Consider the following 11,978-nt stretch of genomic DNA (forward strand, 5'->3'; position numbering starts at 1 on the left):
AGTTGAAATAGAGATGATAACTTGTGCTCTGTGCCTGAGAAGTTATGACAATTATTCCACGTGAGGAAGGGTGTCCACAGAGAAAGGGAAGATACATCTCTTTCGAGGTACTCTTCCCTGCATTAAGTTGCTTTTACAGAGCAGCAGAAATACAAACACGTGTGCGAGTCAGCATTCCTGGGAGCTTTATGGTCCGCTGGAAAACTGCCCAATTTTGAGTGCCTGGGAAGAAGCTGGCAATCTTACCCAAGGGGCACCGAGTGCTTCTATAATCCAAGTTCATGCTAGACCGGTGATACTTTTAGATGTTAGGTATGTTATATATTTAGCGGGAGTGTCTGTTGGTTGGGAATTTTGTAGCTTGCCACAAGAGTCAGATTATATCTAATTTTCTAAATCAGAAAACCATTTGGTGCTTTCTAGGCCACAGAGGAAGAGGAGGGCTTCATGACTGGATAATAGGACTCAGGCCCAGGGTTTGGGGAAGTTTTCTGATGCAAGGGTAAATAACATATAAACAAACACAAAGAGGATGGGGTGGCAGAATTTGGGGCACATATTACCGAAAGGCCATATCCATCAGGCGATTAGAACCATCCATTTATAACTCTCACAGCAGGAATGGATTTAGGGTGGGCTAAGAGCGAGATAATGGCTTATGTGTATCTGTGTCTACGTACACAGTGTGCAGAGTGCATAGGCTTGTTCAACCACACCCACACATAAACATACTCAGAGCAATCAGTTTACCCACTAATGAAATGCAGCCGCGGCAGGGTGGAAGCCAGCAGCTGTTGACCACCACCCAGATTGTCTACTCAACACTCTGGGATAGGAAGTCAGAGGAAGTCTGAAGAGAGTAGAAATTGTCAAGGGACTCGAGATAAGTGGCAGCAGTCATCCTGAACATTATTTAGGCCGGGGTTTAAAAAAATCAGGTGTGGCTTGCTTGACTCCACAGACATGGTCCTGAAGAGCTGCATGCAAAGGAAATTTTTGTAAATTGAATCATCATTTTAATGCAGTAGGGGAGCTCGCTATTTAAAGGAACCTTTCATGGAATCTTTCTGTAATGGCAATAATTGGCTCCAGATATATGTATTTTGTAAATTTGCATTTTCTCATGCTAGGATTTCTTAAAGTAGAATCTACATGCTCTCTCTCATGATGCCCCATCTCATACTTAAAGTCACCTGTTAGTATTAAAATCATTTTTACACAGAAGAGTTAAGGACTTGGCAAAAGCTGAGAATAGCAAATACAAGCTATCCCTCCAGAGGCCTTGACAGACATCACTAATCAATCCCAGCACTCCTCCTCCAAACGCTGATGCACCACAGATGCCTTCTTAAGACAGCACTGTAGGCAACCAGAACTAATCAATTGGAGTTGGTTCAAAGGATAAAACATATTTGCCATTCAGGGTACTGGCTCTATATTCACTCTTTCTGGCCATGTAAAAGTTGTTTTGGATCCTAAATCTGCTGATCCATTCCCTAACCTGGCATGTGAATGGGAGGGCCATACAGGCTGGAATATTGTTTCCCTGTCTGATGCGGCCAAAGCCTTGCCCAACATCATAAAGAGGCCAAGGGAAAGATGGATGAACCTACCCTAGCCTACTCTGCAGGACAGAGGCCATCTATACCTGCCCATAGTGCTTCACAACTAGTATGGGCCCCCCACACCCACACCCTTAAGTTAAACATGGGCCATCTCTTTGGAGCAGCAGTTTTGCTAAATGATTCTTATGCGGGAAAAAGTATAAATTTGATGTTAATTTTTTTCTGAGTATTAAAATAAACCTGGATATGTTAAAGAGTAGATTGAAAAATTAGCATGGATTTTAAGATCAAAAAAGAGATCCTAGAGAAAGCCAGTGGCTGCACCAGCTTCATCCCAAGCCCGGTGCCTCCTTGCTGCTCTGCTTTGTGTACCACTTCAGTGGGCGAGACTGAGCATCTGGTCTAAGGTTGTAGGGATTACTTTCCAGGTGGAAAAAAAAGGCTTTCTTTCCCTTGCCCTGGACCGTGAGTCCTTGGCCAAGAAAGCAATATGTGAAAGGAAGTCAAGATCTTTTTATACATCGTCCTCATTTCACCAAATGTTTCTAGAGTTTGTGCTACGTACCAGGCATGGTGAGAGGTGTTCTCGTGAACATTCACATAATTTTGGCAACCACCCCATGAGATATTTGAACAGATATTACATAAGCTGGGAACTACAGCGGACAACAATGCGTGCCTCTTCTCACTGCTGTGATTTAAGACAGGCAGTGCACTGTGCTCCGCTGGAGGTCAACCCCATCCCCCTGTCCGCAGTGATTACATGACAGAGTTGCCCGTCCACCACAGAAAACCCTGAATGTGGCTAGAATCCTCACTCCTCAACACCCATGTCCTGTTAGATTTCTAAGCACAGAGGATAACTCAGGCAAACAAATTCCTGCTTTACGAGAAGTCTTTAGGGAGAATGATTAAAATGATGCCTTCATATATTAAGATTTCTATCTTTTGCCTACAGTCACCACAAAGAGCAGTTAGCAATGAAAATAATTACCCTAAAATGTCAACAAGTCTCTCAGCACAGAAAAATATAAATCAAATTGTTTAGATTAACAAATGCAGAGTTATCATTTGTTAATACAAGAAATGAAATGTTTTCTCTGTAAAAAACATCACAGATGAAAGACTCAATTTGCAGGGCATTCTGCAAGAACCACAAATTATCTTTCACAACCACTACAGCTCGTGAGGGGTAATTTGCAAACGCCTCCTAGATTATTTTCAGCTGTTTATTGCTGCTGTCATATTTATAGATTCCCCTATAAAAATGCCCTTCCATCATAGAATCATAGACACTTACTGAAGGAATACTGTGAACAAATATCATGTTTAGTGTTGATTGTTTCTGAGAAAATCATGTAAAATACAGTTTATTCATTATATTTAGTGGAACAGTATCACTATTTTTGCTTTGCCAGAGATCACAAATTCACAATAACAGGACCCAACAGACGTTAGGCATATAAAGAGGGTGTAGGAGGAATCTCTGCCACAGAGATTATGGAGAAAGAAGAACTGGTGTCAAATCTATACATGGAAAGCTTTTAAAATTTAGGCAAAAATCCCTGACCCTGTGGGAACAATCTTGTGCTTCAGATGACAAAATGCCCAGGGACAACTGGGTGTTTTATTTTTTTCTTACAAAAATGGAAGCCTGAAAAGTGAATCATAGGATTTCTTCCTAAAGATCCATGAAAATCAAATCTCATTACTCAAGTTGACCAAGTTACCCCAGAAATGACACTCTTGTCTTAGATCCAAAATATCAAAGGAAGTGGCTCAATTTCTAAAATAATCTATCCATAGCACCCATTATCATAATTATACAATTGTTAGAAACCTGTAACTTGCTATCACAGATCAGGAAATAACTGTTTTCACTTTTGTAAAACCCACCAGTATATCTATTGCTAAATGCTATTAGAAACCTACCAGCAAATGATATTTCAACCCCCCATGGCATTCCTGGGGTGTAGTTTATATTCACAACTTCAGGGAACGATCTTATTTTCCCTTGTGATGAAAATGCTTTATTTATTTATTTTATGCTCAAATTGCAATAAAGTCTCAAAGAAACCTGCCTCCCATTGAGAGAAGCAGCTTTGTAATCCCTCAGTTTCCTTTCAGACTCTTGACTGGAGTATCCACACCTACTTTTCACTTCAATGACACTGAGTATTCATTTGGATGGGTAGGATGTCACCCAGTTTCAAAGGCTCATCAAGAAGAGAAGAACCAGAGGATTGGGAGTTAGGAAGGTCTTTGGAAAACATTTAGTTTAGCCCTGGCAAATGTTTGTATAGCTGTCACCAGCCTCCCTACCTGTATCAGACATTGCTAATAGATCATGGCAAATTTATCTACTGAGCCCAGCAGGCCTCAGAATGCTTTTAAATCTGTTTTCTAGGTACCGCTCCTGATCAACTGGAGTTGACTTATGAGACTAAACCTATTTGCTATCCTCATATAGTTCCATATTCTTATTTTACAAATAGGAAATAGAAGCATGGTAAAGGAAAGGAATTTTCCCAAAGTCACACAGCTAATTAACTGCACACCTGATAAATGCAGTTTGCAGGAGCATGGGATTAGCATGTATAATACAACCCAGCTCCTGCCATTCTTCATTCATTCTGGTGAACCACAATGTGAAGACTATGGCATTATTATATTAATTACTTGGATAGGAACAATTACAGCACCACCATCAACATTTATTATTGAGCACCCAGTTCTGTGCCGGTTGTTTTCAGTGTAATATTTTCATTTTTCTCTAAGTCTCAAATTAACCAAAAATGTGAGCATTTTACTGCCACATGATAAATGATGATACACTATCATCAGGTTTAGGTGCTTATTCAAGGTCACATCAGTAATAAGTATTGGAGTAGGAGTTTGAATGAAGGATACGTGGGTTTCTTATGCTTCTATCTATTTTTCAGTAATATTCAATATTATCCATAATAATTTTTTTTTTTTTTTAAAAAGAATGACTCCAAAGTTTTTGGACTGAATAACCAGATAACTAGAATGACTTAAAGCTTGGAATTGATTGCATTTGATGGGCCTATTTGAGAGGCAGAGACACTGAGTAGTCAAGGGAGAGAGGTCTGGCTGGGAATCACCAGCTCATGAATGGTGTTTAAAGCCTTGAGAGCAGACAGGAGCTCTGGGGCCCTCCAACAGGTGCAATCAGAAAATGAACGAAATCAGCAAAGGAAACCTAGGAGGGTGGGCAGTGAGGTAGGCAAAGAATGAAGTAAAGAGGTTTGCAAGGAGAACATGATCAATATGGTCAAGTGCTGCTGACAGACCAAGAAAAATGAACATCTGAAGTTCAATTTTGGATTTAGTAATGTGGGAGATACAGGTAGCCTTGATGAGAAATGATTCACTGTGGATGAAACCTGATTGAAGTGAGTCCCAGAAAGCATGAAAGAGAGGAAGTGAGAAGAGCATAAAAAACAAGAAATAACACAAATAAAATAATTTAATAACAGAAATAATTTTGGCTTAAAAAATCTGACTATATCAGCAAAAATCTAGAAGTTGATAGAAGGCTAGTGAAGTAAAAGCATATAAAATGCCCATGCACTATATTTTCATTCTGAACTTTCTTTTTATGTTTTAAGACAATTGTACACTCCAGTCTGCCTGAGCCTGGTCACATATAATTTGGCCTTAAGATACTGATCTGGACCTCACGCAGGTCTTTTCACCCAAAATAGAACATGGGGGCTCTTGGTGAGTGCAAGCTGTGGGAGGCCATGGGAATAAAGAGCCTTTGATCAGCACTGTTCCTTTCCCACCACAGACTGACAAAAGCATTTTCCATGAGCAGGAGTCCACAGACTGACTGTCAAAGCATTTATGCTGCAGCCTCTGGTCATGCCCTCTCTTCCTAGGGAGGGGAAACGCACGTCAGCTCCTTTATCCTCTCCGGCCCTTCACTTAGCCTGAGTCGTACATATTTTAATCTTAACCAAGATCAAAATCCCACTAAGGTCATCAGGAGATTTGCCTGGATAAAGGCGGCTAAATAAATCCCCAAATCTCTCATGAGCCATGTTGGGGGAAAAACAAATCCCAGAAACTCTTTTCCACCAAAGCATGTGAGGGCATTTCCAATGTTCTACCAAGCATTAGGCTGATTACACTGTTCAGAGGTTTATAAACTAGAGCGAAGATGGAGTAAATCACTGTCTCGACTGCAGTGAGAGCATATATTTTTAGAAAGCTTAGGATCTTTGATTGGAATTTCTCTGTAACCACATATACAAAAACATTAGGCACAACGATGGATACTTTCTCATACAGGAAGCTCCGTCTTCAGCATCTACGTACCTAGCCTCTGATTTAAATATTCCCTTCATTTTTATAAGATAAAAAGATGGTGAAATAAGTGAGTGAACAAGTTAGCATTTTAGGTGTTTTTTTTTTTCTCTTAAATGGACTGTGACATATGTATCTAAAGCAGGAATTGGCGAACTTTCTGTGTAAAGAGTCAGGCAGTAAATATTTTTGGCTTTTTAGTCCATTTGCTCTCTCTGTCCAACTACTCAGCTCTGCCATTTCCACAGGAAGTTGTCCACAGACAATACTGGCATGGCTGTATTTCAATAAAACATTATTTATAAAAACAGCTGGTAGATATCTGACAAGGTACTTGTATCCAGCATATATAAAGAACTTATATCTCAACAATAAAAAAGACAACATAATTTAATTATAGGCAAAAGATCAGAACAGACATTTCCCCAGTGAAGATATGCAAGTAGCCAACAAGCAAATGAAAAGATGCTCAGCGTAGTTATTAGGAAATTCAAATCACTTCACGCCCATTAGGATGGCTAAAATAAAAAAGACAGACAATAGTAAGCGTTGGTAAGGATGTGGAAAAATTGGAAGCCTCATGTTGCTGGTGGGACTGTAAAAAGATGCCACCACTTTGAAAAACAGCTTGTCAGTTCTTCAAAATAACTAACCTAGAGTTACTGTATGACCCAACAATTCTATTCCAATTTCTACACAGGGGAAATTAAGACATATATCTGCACAAAAACTTGTACCTGAATGTTCATATCAGCATTGTTAATAATAGTGAAAAAGTGGTAACAATTCAAATGTCCATTAACTGATAAATGGATAAATAAGATGTTATACACACATACAATGGGATATCATTTGGCAGTTTAAAAAGCGAGAGTAGGGACTTCCCTGGCAGTCCAGTGGTTAAAACTCCACCCTTCCAATGCAGGGGGTGCAGGTTCGGTCCCTGGTCGGGGAACTAAGATCCTACATGCTGCACGGTGTGGGCAAAGGAACGAAATAGAATAAAAAAAAACAAAGCCAGAGTATTGATCCTTGCTACAACATGGATGAACTTTGAAAACATTAAGCTCAGTGAAAGAAGCAAATCACAAAAGGCCAAATGTTGTATGATTTCATTTATCTGCAATGTCCAGAAGAGGCAAATCCATAGAAACAGAAAGTAGTGGGTTTCCTGGCGCTGGAGTGGGGAGTGGGATATCAAGAATGAGGGTTTGTGTGGGGGGGGTGGGGGGTTTTGGGAGGGATGAGAATTGTTCTAAAATTAGATCGTGGTGATGGCCGCACAAGCTGCAAAATACCAAAACCCAATAAACTGTACACTTGAAATGGTGAATTTTATAGTATGTGAAATATATCTCAATAAACTCTAAAAAAACGATACAGGTAGCATCTTAGATTTGGTCCAATGGGCTATAGTTTGTCAACCTCTGTTCTAAGGAATAGGTACATGAAAGTGTGAGTCTCAAAGTTTTGCTAGGGAACATTTCAAGATACTATAATGACATTCCCTATGCAACTTTTCACAGGGAATAGCACATGGCAATAAGCACTGGCTAATGAGTGGTGGTGAGTGTAACACACAACATTCTTAACAACAGTAACAACAGCAAAAATAATTTAGCAGCTAACCATTACTAGGCACTCAACTATTAGCATTCACCAAGCACTTTATTTATATAAATTCATTTATTTCTCTCAAAAGGAACCCGAGGTGTCCCCCCAAAGCCAGACTGAATCTGCGTGCAAGAAATACTCCATTATTGGTTAATTCTTTTCCTTTTCTGTGACGATGAAATAAATCTCCATCTTTAAAAACTAGGCTGTTAGAAATTGAACCAAAGCACCAATCAACCTTGCTTTACAAATGTGAAAACTCAATCCCAGAGGAAGAGGGGGGGAAATGGCCCTGTACTCACTCCTAAATTCTTGGCTTTCATTGGCCTTAATGTCCAAATCCCACCAGGATCTCAGAAAGAGGAGTCCTGTCGATACAGAACTCAAAAACTGGGTATAAGGACCTGTAACTCCAAAATTCTGCTGCTGATTTTGGGACAGAGAATGCGTTGGGGCTTTTGATAATGTTTAAAAAAGAACAGTGGCTCATGGGAGTGAGTGTCCTGGAGAGTTAGCACAGAGGATCCAGTTTCGCACAACTCTGGGCTATTTTTATTCCTGGAGCAATGGTCCTCAGTGTGCCCTGTCACTGGCTACCATGGTATGCAGAGCAGCTGTTCTACACGGCCAACTCTAACTCAGATTCTGCTGCAGACTTGAAATACAGCATAATTGGTAGCTACGTCAATAATCCACTTCTGTGACATTTGCTGTTGCCATTCCTACTGGCCTTGTCCTCCTTTTGCCCCTGCATTGCACCCACTAGTCAACTTAAAAAAAGATGCCAAATATATAAAAAGCCGTACCTCATAGCTGACATTTAGAGCAAAGACTTGCCTTGGGTTCCTTATCTCCCCTTGGGGCATCTACCCATCTGCCCATCAGCCGTGCTTTTAGATCCTAGTTAATACCACCCAAACCTGAGAAACTCATTTGTGTCTCATAGAACCCATCTAGACACAACATGTATGAGGTATCTCATTCAAGATTCCTGGAGAAGTTTGTTCCCTCTGCCTGGAATGCTCTTCCCACAGAGCTTTGCATAATGGCTATAGCTCATCATTCCAGTCTCTGCTCATGTCACCTCCTCGAGGAGGCCTTCTCGGAGCCCCTGTCCTCCCCCAATCTGCCATGTACAAGCATGAACACGAGTGTTCTTCCCTGCCTTTGCCACTCCCAACCACACTTCATTTTCTACAGAGCATTAACCACTACTGGAAATTTGCTCTCCTCTTCCTCTCTCCCTCCCTTCTTATTTTCTTCCTCCCATTCATGAAACACTTGTCTGTTGTCTGTACCTCTCACACAAGTGGATGCTCTCTTCCATTGGCAGCAACTTGGTCAGAATGATTTTTCACTGGACAGCTGCCACCCCAGCCTCAGGGCAGAGATGCCAACAGTGCCCTCTCACTGTATCAATCACCATCCCCTGACTCGCTCCACAGTGCCCTCTGGGGTGCTTGTTCTCAGCTGTACCCCCAGCATTAGGTACACAGTCAGTGCTAGATATATATATTCATTGAATCATTTAATTAAAGAATGAAGAAATGAAACAAGATCTTTTTGTAAATGAGCCTATAAGAGAAAACTGAATTTGAAAGCAACAAGAGTTGAAGTTTGCCTGTCAGTTTAATCCAGCATTTCTCAATCTCACCTCTACTGACATTTTGGACTAGACAATCCTTTGTGGTTGTGGGGCTGTCCTGTGCCTTGTAGAATGTTTAACAGCATACCTGGCCTCTACCCACTGGATGCCACCTCTCCTAACCAGTCGTGACAATCAAAAATGTTTCCAGATATTGTCAAAAGTCTCCTGGGGGTCAAAACTGCTTCTGGTTGAGAACAACTAGGCTAATCAGTAAGTATTAATTTCTGCTATGATAAAACAGTCCCTTTGCTCAGATCTACAAACTAGAAGTTTATCCATGTATATTTGACACACAATTCCTAAACACTAGTTAATATATACCAAATATATGAAATCCCACCAAAGGAATGTTGATAAGCTGAATATCTGCCCATAATATTTTGGCAGCATTATTTACCCAGTTCTAAGGAAAGCTGTATATTACATAGTATACTCAGTTGAAATAGCACGTACCTGATGATAGCTAATGGTCAATGACGTTAGGCAATCTCTTTCTTAACGATCTGGTTAAAACGAGATCCTTTGTCCTAACATCAAGCATCCCTCTTCATTACATTGCCCAGAATCATGCAAATGAGACCCAAATTTTCCAATTTCCCCCAGTGACTAGATCTAATGCGGTCTGTGTTATTTGCAAAGGAATAGACCTTCGGATCAGAGCCCCCAGCATTTACTAGAAATTAAATTTTATATTTAAAACAGGTGAATTTTTGGTATGTAAATCATATCTCAATAAATCTGTTAAAAATATTTTAACTTGGCTCAATTCCTCCCCTCAACGCATTTCTTTTCTTTTCCGGGTCATTTCCACCCTAGCATGATGGAAACAGTACCTATGACTCTTGGTCTATTGGGCCTGGTCTCTCCATTGAGAGTAGAGTGCAGAATTAACACCACGATCTAGGTAATTTATGGAACTCAAGTCAATAACAACTAAGTAAGGGCAAACAGGTGTCTACAAGTACGATTCAATTTATGGAATCCTCATTGAGGGTTCACTATGCTCCAAGGACAGAAGATGAAAAGTACAAAGTCTTTGACCTCTAGGAGCTTCTAGATGACTGTTCAGCTTTTCAGTTCACTAGTCCTGTGTAGACATGGCTTTAAAAATAGCTTCTATTTTAAAGGTCTCTGGTGGAGGGAGGCAGGGAGTTGGGGGAAAGACTGTCAATTACAGGGCCTGGTTATTATTCATTTGTATCTCAAGTGCTGGCAAAAGCAGAAGGACAGGAAATATTTATTGAATAAATGAGTGAATGAATGTATAAGTATACTGCCAACTTGAAGATAAAAATGGGCCACTTCAAATCCTAGCAACTTTATACTTTTTTATCCAGATATTTTCTTGTTTGTTTTCTCATTTTATCCCCAAATCAACCAAGAGTAAGGTGAGGGAGATAATAATCCCACCCCTATTTCAGATAGAACTTCAGGGACCCCAGACCACACATTTAGCAAGTTATAGAGTGAGTGACAAACCTACATGGACCTTGCAGTCCCAGGTTTGCATTTCCAATAACAACAGAAAAATGGATTAGGGGCCTGACACACACAGCAGGTTCCAGGGCTCTGGAGAGACTTGGTGGGCCAAAGAGAAAGTCCTACCACTTCTTCCTTTGCACTGGGAAAACAATTAAGAAAATTTAGCATGCTAGTGGCAGCTGGAGAGTTGGCAAGTTCCTCAAGAGAAGGACTGTAAGCAATGTCATAGGCCAAGAAGATGGATGGGGCCCATTTATGCACTGAGGCTGATGTATAAATGGAATCCGGCCCAGTTTGACTGCTCTTTCTTCAAAGATGTCATTGACAGATGAGTATCTACATGTTTTTGTTTGAAAAAGAAAAATAAGAAAAAAAGAGAGAAAGAAGAGAATAACACACACACACAAAACCAAAACAAGAAACTCTTTCTATCCCAAACAGACACATGCAGCCAATGAACATGAGAACAGCAGATCAGATCTGTGAGCAGTGCAGGCTTTTCAAAGTGGTCCTTGATAATAAACTGCAAAGTTGTACACCTTTCCTTTCAGATAAGTTTCAATTTAACAGAAGGATTTCACTGAAACCCCAAATTACTGCCAGTTGGCTGTATCCCATCTGCTGTTAGAGGCACACTGGTGGGGGACAAGCCTGCTCACATATTCATCTTCACCTGCCAAAACAAGGTTTCTTCCCCAATTAACGTGGGCTTTTAAATTTTAGAGTAGTGAACAATGTCTACTTAGTTTGCAGAGAATACACAGAAGAAAGTTACCAAACCTAATCACCCAGTGACATGATGCGTGAGTCAGAGTCAATGAAATGTGGGGGAAGTGCTGAAAAGGCCTCTTCACTTTTGGAGACATGAGGTTCTTTTAAGGTCATTGCCTTTATGGTGCTACATCCATGTCAGCCTTCCAGATCAAAATCGAACAATTCTATTTTATCTTATGTCTACCCAACCCACTTTAAAAAAGAAGATTAATAATCACCAGATTTAAAAGGTAAGGACTAAATACAGTTCCTTGGGTAACCTTGTTTCTTTGTCTTGCTCTTGTAATTATCTTCTGAATATGGGCACCAGTTGACACATAATGAGTTGTAGTAAACAGGAATATGTCTCTTCTACCCACTCAGGGTGGGCCAACCATGTTTCATGATGCGCCTGTGGTCTCTGGCCAACTGTATAACTCAACAGTAGACAAGCACACCATTTGGAAAAGTCATGGTCTTCTCCAGACTGGATACACAGTGCCCAGGCGGAGTCCACATTTTGCCCATACTCAGCCAAATAGACATTTATGAAATATAAGCCATTTCGAAACACTTAAGCATAG

At 40.4% G+C, this 11,978-nt stretch overlaps 1 protein-coding gene across 1 annotated transcript in view; it reads right to left on the reverse strand.

Moving 5' to 3' along the window:
* Positions 1-11,978, reverse strand: part of CACNA2D3 (calcium voltage-gated channel auxiliary subunit alpha2delta 3) — a 781,884-nt gene that overhangs the window by 137,155 nt on the left and 632,751 nt on the right. The gene's annotated exons all lie outside the window — the stretch shown is intronic.

The sequence above is a fragment of the Hippopotamus amphibius genome, chromosome 13 (assembly GCF_030028045.1).
Source record: "Hippopotamus amphibius kiboko isolate mHipAmp2 chromosome 13, mHipAmp2.hap2, whole genome shotgun sequence".
NCBI lineage: Eukaryota > Metazoa > Chordata > Mammalia > Artiodactyla > Hippopotamidae > Hippopotamus > Hippopotamus amphibius.